Genomic DNA, 12,631 nt, shown 5'->3' on the forward strand with positions numbered 1-12,631 from the left:
TTTGCATATAAATTTCAGAGGAATTCTCCACAAAGTGAAAGACATACAACCACATGGACAGAATGTGGTGTTTATGTCCTGTTTATGTCCATACACAGATGAATGGAAACTGATTTCCCAATTTCATTAGCAGGAGAGGGGCGGGGGGGTGGGGGGTGGGAAGTAGTAGGTAAGGTTTTGTACTCTCTTCTGCAGTTGCAAGAAGGCAGTCATGAACTGGTCTATGATTTAACCATGCATACCAGACAGGAATTATTTCTTTCTAGTTGCTACTTTAGTGAGTTGCACACTGGTCCTTATTTGCTTTGGAATTTGGAATCTGTTCAGCAGTCACTCAGCTAACCCTAGAAGTATAACATGACATTTCTGAACATCCTGACTGCCAAAATCAGACTCTACTAAGATACTATGACTGAATTTTCCTTGCAGACTTATTTTTCCTTCTGTATTATTAAAAAATACTCACTCTCTGTAATAGACCAGAAGTGTGAGACTGCTGTCCTATTTCATCCATTTTATCCTTATTGAAACTACATATTTTGCCAAATCCGAAGTGAAGTTTTAGAGTGCAAAAGTCTTGTCAGAGTCACAGGTTTTATTTCAAAGCAAGGCAGAAAACCCTTAATTGCTTCTGTATCTGAAACAGCCAGGTGTTCCCTGAAGCACTTCACCTAACAAAGGCTCCCACAACAAAGGTTCTCACAGCTTAGGTCCCAAAGTCCATTGCAATCTAGACACACATTTCTGCATGGCTTGCTGAGTCACAGTTATGTTCAAAATCAAAGGAATGAATGGAGCAATTTAAAATGTGATGCTTCGATGAAGAAATACAAGTACTCACACATGTCACAGTGTTAAAGAGCACTTCTGGGTGTTGGAATCTACACAACAGGCACAGATCCATAAGATGAATAGAGGAGCTGGAAAACTGCGGAGGGAAGCATACCCACTTCCTTGCCTTTGGGCAGAATAGCCTAACCAAGAGCTCAGGAAGAAGCCTATGCTATGGCCCTACCAGCCCTTTGCTCTTCTGTGCAAGCAAGGGCAAGACTTGGCTATTTGTGTCCCTTCAAAGGGACACAAGGAAGGGCTGATAATGAGGGAGGTGTCGTGCATCGCTTTTGTCTAGCAAGCACCTGAATTGAGACCAAGCAGCAACATTCCTAATAGTTACTGCATTTCTTATGCCAACATATGGACATCTAACTCCTTCTGCTAATGTCTGTAGTCCGCAGGTGGTATTTCTAGGATTTAAACAGAACAAATCAGATCACGCACATTATTGTTAGAAGCACCCTAGTGATTCTGCTTTTCTCCTGCATAACACACCACGCCCCAGTTTTGATCTTCTTCAACCCAAGCTGTGGGAAAGATTCCTCTCCAACTTTAGGGGAAAATTAAAATCTGAAAAATCAAATGGGAAGAGTTTTACAACTTAAAATAATTCACCCCCCACGCCGCTCAGTGAGTTCTTTTGACAATTTTTGTCCTTTGAACTTCATGAAATATTGAAGACCAAAGTGACTGGTAACCTCAGAATCCCATTTCTTATGTGGTCTCAGGTATGAAATATGGTCACTAGTATGAAGTGATTCAAGTTAGAATTGTAACTCTTGTACTTTGAGGGTTGCTACTATTAAAGACTATTTTAAAAGACAAAGGAGCACAAGCAAAAAATTGAAGTAAAAAATTTTTGGTTTGCATCACTGAAGTAAAAAAGCAGATAATCAAGACAGCTACATATTATATGTAAAATGAAAAAAAAGATAAGTTTATCGGATGTTGTAAAGGTTTATTCTTTCCAAACAATACCACATCTATCAAGTCTGACCAAATGAGATGTGAATGAATGAGATTAAATTAATACCTTGAGGGGAAAAAAAAAAAAAAAAGAAAAGGATTCTTAGGGGGCATCTCTCCCTAATTTGATTACCTTTCTAACTCACCATTTTGTCCTTACTCAATGTTCCATGGCATTTTATCAAAGAAAACATTATGCAGGAAATAATGACTCAAGGGAGGAGAAAGGAAATCAAGAGTAAAGGTACAACACTTCAAAGGAAACTTATTCCACTTCTGTATTATCAAAGAAAATACTGTTGCTTAATGTCTGCAAATGTTTTAAGGTAATTTCCCATCATAATGAAAGGTCAATTCTTAAAGTGATTTTTATTTTCAAACAAAAAAGACCCTGAAATAGGAAAGCATGCTGTGACTCTGCAGGTAAGAATAGATTTTAAAAACAGTGGCCCATATTCCTCTGTGGAAGATCTATGGCCAATAAAGGCCATGCGCATGGAAGTGACATTAAACACCCTCTCAGAACCTTCATCCCATTGTTCCCCACTGCAGGGTATGAAGAGAAAAGAAGCAGAGCTTCAGATATCACATCACCAAAGCTCACATTGGAGCTCAGTAACAAACAGCTGCACCAAAACTAACATAAGCCAAAAAAAGCAGCAGGAATCAGTGCTAATCACAGCTCTACAGCCCCAGAGAACATACAAATAAACCAAGCACTTAAATACCTCCACATCTTGAATTCTGACCCTTCTTAACAGTTCTCTAATCTTAGTATTAATATGACACATGACACATACAAGCACCAGAACCAGATACTAAGCTTAAATCTAAATCGCAACAGCCCTTCAGAGATGCGGACCTTAATTTAAAGAGCAGAATCAAAGTGTATGATGAGCTATAACACTCTGGACAGGAATCCTCACCCTGTATGAATCTTCTTGCCTCTTTGGAATAGTAAAACAAGCTCTTTGATCCCTTCTCTTCTGATGTCTAGCCCTGACCCCAACCTTAACCTAAGGTTTCACAATACACCTGCCACACAGAAGAGCTCAAAAAACTCAACACTGCACTCTGCTAATTCCACTGCAGACCTATGAGCCTTCTAGATCCTAACAGTAAACATAACCTTCAATCTCTCCATTCCTGAGTACGTATCCTAAACACAGTCCAAAATACAGTGTTAACTATAGACCAGTGACAAAGATTAGCACTGGAATTAACTGAAAGTTATCTGACTGTGTCTAAATCAGCTCCTACCTTTGTGGGAGCCAGCAGTAAAATAAAGTCCTCCAGTCCTAAATTGAAACCCTAATTTAGAACAGTTATCATCCAACACAATTCCAAATCTAAGGAGAAGCCACAAGATCCTGCCTGCAGTAGCCTGCATACAAGCAGAGAGATACTGCAGGGCTGAACATTAAACTGAACTCAACACTACATATTCACAAGCTCAACAAAAGACTACCATAAGGAGGAGTGGAAGACTTCTGTTCTGCTAGCTTGCAGGGTCCAATGCTCACATTTACCTCTAATGTCTTTACCTGTCACTTCTACAGTTAATGTTAAGAATAGTTTGCTTGGGTTTTGCTTTGGGTTTGTTTGCGGTTTTTTTCCCCCAAAAATTAAAAGCTAGGTTTATTGCTGGAATCAGAAGCATGCCAAGCTGGGATGAATGCTGGTAACACAAGGATACAATGGACTATGGCTAGTTTTCATTCCAGGATATTTCTCTGGTGAGGCCACTGATGGAACATCTAGTGTGAGAAGCAAGTCAACAGAAGGCAGGAAAACTTCAGTCGAATGCTGACATTACTGAGTGCAGAGGTTATCTGGAGTGTGCTGGTACACACACAAAAAAGTGAGATTTTGTTGAAGGTTTTGGCACTTGGCTTTTTTGGACCTCTTTTGGGTTTTGATTTTGGCCTAGCTAGTGAGTCAATCACACTTCCCTAATTGCCAATGCAGTTATTTAGCACATGGAAAGCAAACCTTCATGTGTTTGACACTTGGTCAAACCTTAAGACATTTAGCATCAACCTTATGCCCAATGCAGACTATAAGCTCTGAGGTAGTCAAAGTAAATAAGGGGTGCTCCTTGTCTGTCACTGCTACACTTCAAACACAGTTCCAAGATTTCCATTTTGCATCTCAGTATTCAGTCAATTAACAACAACATCCTCCAAAGCTGAATTCTGCCTTTACAACTAACCCCTGATGTTCCATTTCGTGCGCTGCAGTTTCTAACTCCAGCCATGGAATGCAGTGTTAAGGATACTCAGCAGGATCCAGCCTTCAGTGGACAATTCACTTTGACATTTACAATGTGCATTTCTTATTATAACAAAAGATGAATACAATTATAAAGCAGCATAAGCTTCCTGACTAAAACCATCCTAATCTGCTATTTGCCAAAGATTTTACAGCAAAAGAATCTGTTGACTTTAGGATTGGGAAACAACCAAATAAAAGCTTCAGGATTGGACCAGCTCTCATCCTATGCCAGATTTCTGTCCAGTGACACCAGTGGGATAATAATACCACAGTGGGGCAAAGAAGAGGATCTATGTTCAACACTGGTCCAGGAGGGAATTACATTAAATGAAGAACAGCTGCAATGACGAAGAAAACCTGTAAATGCTCTGTGGTCTTGTCGAGGAGAAAAATTGTTCTTGAAGGCTGTCATATCAGAGAACCAGCAACACAATCAGGCATACAACTGGCACCACTTCAGTTTCAGCCAGCATGAAATAGCACAGTTTAAAAACCAAACCAACTCTGGTGTTTACTATACATCTTAAAGGACTTGAATATCCAGTCCTTCTAGCCTATGAAGCTCCTTCTGGTTGTGTGGGAACTTCGGTGTGAGCTAGAACATCAAGATGGGACTCTCTATAGATACATTTTTACAAACAAGTCCACGTGTGAAGTCCGTAAACACGTTTATTCTCCTAACAGTCATCTGTCATTATTTCAGTCTGTTACTCCTCCTAACTTAATGCCAAGTCAACATTTTCCTCCCAAAGCATTAAGGGCCTAATCCAACTTCTACAGACAGAACCGAAGCTGGAATGGACCTGTAACACAGACATATGTGAGCCATAAGACACTGGAAATTCAACACCACGCAGTTAAACACCTAGTATCTCACTGAATGAGAAATCTCTCTTAGAAGTCCACTGTCAGAAGAACTGGACCCACTGGAAACCCAAAATGATTAGACTGAGTTGTGGGCCCCAGTAAAGCACTAGCTTTCAGACAATGCGCATAAGGCAACACTCAGAAGTTCTACTCCCTACAAGAACTGCTGTCTGCTTCCTACACTTTCCATACTCCTGACAGAAGAGAATAGTTTTTTCCACAGCTGGGAATGTTTTACTTGGATGTGTTTATTTTTCTTCAGTCTCTGGCTGATCCACAGATATCTCCATTTATTTTACTTTTCTCTACTCTCAGAAACAGTAAGAGGGTTTCTGTAGCCAACTCTAGGTACACTGTTAATGACCCTAGTAGATTTATGGAAAGCTCTCTCTTCACCAAGAAACTCATCCTCATGTTCCCATAGAAGACTTATTTTGGGAATTAACTTCATTAAAAGAAACTTATACTCATTTGTAACATATCAGTAGAATGGCTGTCTCAGAGTTGTTATCTATTGCAGGCTGAAGGTGATGAAAAAATTATACTTTTCACTTTGCAGAATTCTTCTGTGGAGCAGGGATGACAACAGAATAGCTACCCAGGCACCTATGCTGTATTCAGTTCTCAGACTGAACACCCTGGAACGCATGAGCCTACATGCCAAAATTGTTCCCCTAAGGGCAGGAGAGGAATTCTGAAGCTACATTTGGAAATACTCACAAAATGACGTAAGATCCTCAGCCAAATGGTTATGACAGTTCTTCATTATTATCATTACTAAAGAAAATATTTCCTAGCACATACCAAGCTAAGCTTTGTGCCCTTTTCCCTGCCCTGAACTGAGGATGCACATAAAGTATATCTGAAAAGCCAGTATCCCAGCTGGAGTTATCAAGACTGCCCGACAACACAAGCCATTATTTGTTATTCCTTGCTTCCAGTCAGGATTCCAGCTTTTGAACTTAATGAGTTTGTGCAGAATCCTAGAAGTAGTCCGGTATACTGAAAAAACATATTTAAAATAGAAAGCCTTTGTGAGTAGCCAAGTGAAATACTTGAGGGAAAAAAAGAACATTAAAGAAGCTGTAGAGTTTCTTTAGCTGTAGAGCTTACAATTCCATTTTGTTTGGGTTTGTACAGTAGCCTAGCCCGTAAAGAAAAAACAGGTTTTTTTACATTTGCTTTGCTTTATTTGAGAGTTGTGGGAATGATGGTAACCAAGCAACGCCACAAAGCTGGAAAGCCCTGGTTAAGACAATTGCTTATACCCTGATGAGCCAGGGTATGTTCGGTGCCTAGAGGAGCTATAAGATCTCCATTTTTGTACACCTCAGGGGCCACAAGATCCTAAAATGAATGAGAAAAAGATTCTGTACAGTCTGTGGACTCTCCATGTCTCTGTGTGAAAACCACATCCTCTGAATTGAATTCTCCTGCCACTTGGGAGTCCGCTGTGAGTTTCACTCGCCATTTTTGCACACAAAGGTCAATCTGCCAGGAAAGCTTCCTCTTACTGAGGCTGAGGACCTCAAAAATAACTTGTTTCAGACAGCATAAGTGTTAACAAGTTAAAAATAATCTCCACAGATTTATTAGAAAATTTGCTGTAGTCTCATGTAAATTTGAGTATGTTCATTTACACAGAACATAACCTTATAATTAATTCTGAAAGACAATCATAAAAAGTGTAACTAAGCTCCAAAAAATATCCACAATGTTGTTTTCTGGGCAAAAACTATCCTCCCATTCATCTCTAGCAAATCAGAACAATTAAGCATTTTACAGCTTCTACTACTAGTGACAGCTGAAATGCCTCATTTTCAATTCAAGTGCAATCACCACTATTTTCAAACTGGCACATCCTCCATGTAATCTGTCTTCAGGCTCCCAACAGAAGGACAGAGGCTTCTGAAGAAAGTAGTACTTCATATTTTGTACACCTAAGCAAAATCAGTTGAGCCCTCACTCTGTCAAACGGTTTTTATTCAGCACTTCATAAAGCAATTTTTTTAACTGCTCCAAACCCAAAATAGACATTTTCTTAATAAGAAAGCCAATGAAATGTGTATACAAAAATATATACAAGACATAATCATATTCTGAGAAATAAAAGTATGTAAATTAGGCTTTTTTGAAAAGTTCAAATTATTTGCTTATCCAAATAAGCAGTAGGCAGAGAAAAAAATGTCTGAGTGCACATGCTTTTAACTGAATGAGGGATCATTTTAGGAGACAAAGGGTATCTACTGAACTTAATGTGTAGTGGATAATATATTAAGGCTGTGGATACTGAGTTTATGCTGCATTTTAGTAGACACTGTTACAGTAGATTAATATCACAGGTAAGGCAGTGAGATCAAAAAGCAACATAGTATAGTTACAGCAGACATGCGCTTAACACACGGAATATGAAGATATTATGAAGTCTACAGGGTACATTAAAAAACTCAATCCTGAGAACAGGTTTACAACCTTTCCTGATAGTGATACCCAGTTGATATTGGGTTTTGCTGTGCATTATGCAATATCAGACACTACAATAAATAAGAATGAAAATCACCAAAAAGCCCCAACTACAGACCACATTTAAAGATGTCCCCTCCAAGTTACACTGGGACACAGGGATAAGGGGGCTTCAGGGGACTTGGTCTACTGCCACCCTCGCTATGCATGTGAAAACACATCACACCATGAATGTGAAAAGCAGAACTTTTCATCAGCACTAAGTCATGTCATAACAACAGTATTGAGTCCGCCTTTATAACAACATAAGTGTACATGCAGTCCAAAGACGATGACAGCATGTCCTGGGAATCCTTACTGGAAAGTAGCCCAGCAGTAGGATGTACAACCTCCATCACCCATCGGAGCAGGTACTGCATCCTGCTCAGAGAACAACCACCCTGCCAGGGTCCAGTACTGCAGTGGCAATGGGATCCTCAAGCCCAATTCCACCTCACTCCATCCTAGTTGGCCTGATCTCTAGAAAGGAGAAGGACTGAGAACTCGCAGCCAGCTATCATCTAAGCCATGTCACAACACTTTTCTCCTTCCTGGTGCTCCTACAAGAGCTGAATGCAACCATGAAGCATGTTTCATAGTACAGAGCTCCTGGGATTAGATATATTTTTTCTTATATAAAACTCCAGTCCTTATTTCTCTCCATTTAGAATGAGAAAATACGCTCTTTTCTGGTTGCATACAAATTCTAAAAATGGCATCATAATGAACAAAAATGAATAATGAAATCAATTTACAAATGTAAATATAACTCTAACCTCTTTTGAAGTTTTAATAGGAAGGAGGAGCAAAATTACCCAGGGGATCTTGGTCACACTCAGTCAGGAGTGTAAGTGAGATCTCATCCCCATGTGGTATTTCACATCTCAGAGGAAAGCACGCAGAGCTCTCCCAGCCCTGAGACAGAAGGTTCCATGAAACACTAATTTGTACGTCAAAGCAGCCTTTTCATGGAAATGACATACAAGTAACAAAATAACCCCCAAAGTTTTGAAGCAAGCTTCTCACACAGGAACTTTCTGTTTCTTTGATGATTTAAGATATTTTGGTCTGGGCTTCAGCTGAAACACTTGTGTCAGTCTTTTACTTATGAAGGAAATTGGCTAAAATAAAGCAAAGATACAGCTTGGTTTTCTTTTCTGCTAATGAGTTTGGATAAAAGTGAGTGCTGGTGCAAACCTGGAATGCCTTCAGTGGACTCAGAAAAACTCTGTGCTAAAGGACATCAGAGTTTGCCTCAGTTTATTGGCAGAGCACCTTCTGTATGGATCATTTATTCAGAATTCCTGTCTGTATTTACTTTCCTAGGAACAAACACTTATTTACTGCTGACACTGAGCCTCAGCAACTGACTTATGACTTGGCACCTCTGCTCCAAGAACCTTTGAGATACCAAGAGTAAAGTTTGTTCCAGTAATATCCGCTCACCCACAAGACATAGCCTGCATATTTTATGGTACACTAAAAAAAGTAACATGTTACATTTAACAAACAGAAAGCTGCGTGGAAAACATTACGTGCACACAACGTGGCCAAGCTACCATCTCTGACCCAACCATTGCTTTGCAAAAGATGAGATTTCTCCATTTTAGTTTTGCAGACTCACAGTACATTAATGTTATTTATTCTTCCATTTTATTTCCCAAGATCTTCCTGCTTAACTAGAAGGGGGGAGTGACACAATAAAAATAAATATGGCTACAACCTATCTTTCTTGTTTCCAAGATCTCCTGACTTTCACAGATGGACCTGCATGGTATAAGCTCTGCTCGCATCGCTCATGAAATCAACTCAACATCATCCTTTTAACTCTAGTCCTCAGTATGAACAACTGAAGCTTTCACATGTCAACAAATACCTTAACATCCATACCTGCAGATTTCAAACACACACACTGCCTGACCACCTCACATTCACCTTGATTACCAATACGTTAAAAATTAAAATTTATCTCAGCCACCATAGTACATAAGTATATCTCTTCTCCTAGTGAATTACTGAAGTCAATGAACTTGAGAAACCATATGAGCAACTTCTGGTATATGTTCAGGACTACAGTGCATTGTAAAAGCTGGTCATTAAAAGCAGAATTACCAAGTTACAAAACAAGAGTTAAATGATTACATCTTTTTGCATCTTGTATATAATGAAATGCCTCATTTAACACAAATCATACTAACAGTGAACTATCAGTATTCAAGCCAGCCCTGAGCCACTGCTGAAGATCCACCGCTGTCACTCCTCACTTATTTTCTGCCAGCAGGATCTGACATACCTAAAAGGACTATGAGACCCACTAGATCAGAAATGGTGTGTTACATGTTACTATGCATGCAGAATTGACTGGAGGCATGACATGATTTCCAGGAATGAGCTTAGAAGGAAGAAAAAAGAAAAGAGGGAAGAAAAAAATGCAGACTTAGAGTTTTAATTTTAATTCCTGTTTAGAGTACAAGACTTTCAAAACATTATATGCTTTAATTACTTTTTAAATTATGTCTTCTCTAAAGAGAAAGTAAAAGGAGATGAGAAGAAACATGACTTTTTTCCTAAGAGTTTTTTTAATGCATTACAAATATTTTTATATGAGTAAGGCTTTTTATATGTGGAGGTAGTAGGTGGGAAACAATTATTTTAATCTCTCATATTTTAAAAAGGGTAGCTGATAAAAACAAAACAGGCACTCTTCATTGTACTAGAGGCCAATTTTTTATCCAATTCCCTACGTTCTTTGTCAGAACTTCTAGCATAAGGGAAGGAATAAAGGAAAAACTCAGTATGATCTTCTGACACAACCGATCTGTCCATCCTCACTCGCAAAAATAAACACATTGCAAATACAAAATGAAACGTGAACTATTGTAGAACACCATACGTAACATCAGCCCACTAAGGAACAGATGTGGAACTGCTGAAACATTCTTCTTTCATCACTGATGCCTTGTAGTTAAGTAAAAAGATCACAGAAATTTAAGGAATACCTTTAAACTTTAAGTATGCCTAAATATATCAGTATATAGTTATTTTATTTATTACCTAAAATATATTTTTTTTTTAATTGAAAAACCTGAAGACAGAGCTAGATTATAAAGTCTGGTACCAGAATATAAAGTCCAACAGTTTACCAGAAATATCATTATCTGGTCCCTCTCACATGCCTGGCATTTAAGTAAGAAAAGACTTCTGGAAACAGCCTCTCCTTAGGGTACTACTTTGACCTAAATTTGACTACTGTATCATCATGGGAGGGTAAGGGATAGGGCCATTAGAGGAAAAAAGCAAACAAAAACCCCAACAATGAATCAAATAACAATTCAAACCCTGAGCAAAGTAAAGCCCCAGTGAGGGAGCTGGGATGAGGGAGGCCATGTAGCCAGAGCTGGTCAGGATCTGCAATCCAGATTGCTTAATAAATATTACCTAAACTAATAGAACAGAGCACTGTTCAGTCATGTACTGTTTCACGTTTTATGTAAGAGACAAACTTAGAAACCATCAAATCAATTCCTGTATAACTAGAATGGGAATTCCACAGAATTAATGCCACAAGAGAAAGTAAGAAACTAACATTTATCAGCAACACAAACAAGTTTCCAGAGACTGAGGTGTTGCGTTGGCCCTACTCTTTACATACATATTGCATATGAAATGGAATTGGAGAGCCATTTTTGTAACAGCTCTGAAAGATGCACTCTCTGCATGAGTGTTTTTCTTCTGACGTCTGTCATTTAAGTGAAGAGAGGTTCAACACACTTAAGCTCTTTATGTTTCTCACAGAAGAATGCTCAGATCTGTCAGTAATCACACGAATATTATCACATGGCTGTTAACACATAACGGCTGGGGGACCTTATTAGCAGTTCTCTTCTCGGCTTCTCCTTTCAAGGAATTATGAGAACTCATTTACTTCACACAACTTCAGGCCAAATATTTTATACAAATGATCAGCCTGGATTCATTAACGACTTTGAATTAAGATAATCTAATTTTTTCATATTTTGTTTTAACAACAACAAAAAAATCCTAGATTCTCATCAAAAGCAGACAGACTCCTGGATGCCTCCAGATTTCAGCCTATACTCTGAATATGGAAATAGTGTTTCAAACAACCTGGGGAGACAGCTAGAAACAGGCAAGGATTGGGCCCCATTCCTCCTCATAGGTTGACTCTGATGCTGGATCAAGCTGTGGGAAGGTAAATCTAATAGACTCTTCTAAGGAAGAAGCTACATGAAAATTTAAAACTGTCATGTAAAAAAGCATAGAGTCAGACCAGAGAAAATCATACTGTCTTTATTTCTGTATGTATGACAAGACAGATCATACATACACTTCTTAGACTTCCTTGTATCCCATGTGCTGAACAACTTACATAGCAGAGTTCAGATCATGCTGAATATGAGCAGCTGATATATTCCCATTCCATCACTGCCATATCTGACTGCTCTTTAGATGTTTCTTTTAACTACACACAGTTTATTTGTATACTCTGTGTGTGTGGTTTTTTGTTGTTTTGTTTGTTTGGGGTTTTTTGGGGAGGATGTTTTGGTTTGGTTTTTTTTTTTAATTTATTGTTTAAAACCTTAATCCATGAACAGCCACCTTTCTACATTTGTATGAACACAGAGGGTTAGTAATTTATGGCCCGTCTCTTAAGGAGTCCATCTGCTGTTCAAAAGCCTGTGTATCCCTGTATTTTCTGTTTCAATTAACAACAGATTCCTTCCCAAATCTCCTTTCTGTGGCCAGTTCTGCAATCTGAAAACGTCCAAAAATGTAGTGCGTAACACCCCGAGGTCCCACCCGGAAAAATCCTAAACTAGCAAAAGGCAAAGCCTTTTATGGAGTCTGGTACCAAATTTGTTTAAAGACAAAATCCAACAAAACCAGCACATTCAGCAAGAGCCATCCCAAGCCACCCTGGGTGCCAGCTGGCGCCAGTTCCAGCAGCTGCCCATGCCTGCTGTAAGGCCTGCAGCAGGAACGTGGCTCTGCCACAGCCTCACTCCCACACACATGAGGCGAAGCACCTTCACACGCTCCTACCGCACAGACCAAGATTTCAAAATGAGTTGTCCTTGCCCAGGCCTTTTGGCACTGCAAAAAAACAGCCCTTGCTATCATGCTGTTTGACCCTTTCCTTCTATTAAACCACTTCTGAAGAGCTGGG

The 12,631-nt window shown here is 39.1% G+C and overlaps 1 protein-coding gene across 3 annotated transcripts in view; it reads right to left on the reverse strand.

The window, feature by feature from the left end:
• The window catches only part of SPATS2L (spermatogenesis associated serine rich 2 like), a 155,111-nt gene that overhangs the window by 65,905 nt on the left and 76,575 nt on the right, over positions 1-12,631 (reverse strand). Inside the window, exon 1 of one of the 3 annotated variants that reach the window (XM_074829523.1) lies at positions 5,746-5,862. The exons of the other annotated variants lie outside the window; for them this stretch is intronic. The gene's annotated coding sequence lies outside the window, so the exon portion shown is untranslated. Of the gene's footprint in view, positions 1-5,745; positions 5,863-12,631 lie in introns of those variants that run through there. 3 annotated transcript variants of the gene reach the window in all.

The sequence above is a fragment of the Strix aluco genome, chromosome 6, assembly GCF_031877795.1.
Source record: "Strix aluco isolate bStrAlu1 chromosome 6, bStrAlu1.hap1, whole genome shotgun sequence".
Lineage (NCBI taxonomy): Eukaryota > Metazoa > Chordata > Aves > Strigiformes > Strigidae > Strix > Strix aluco.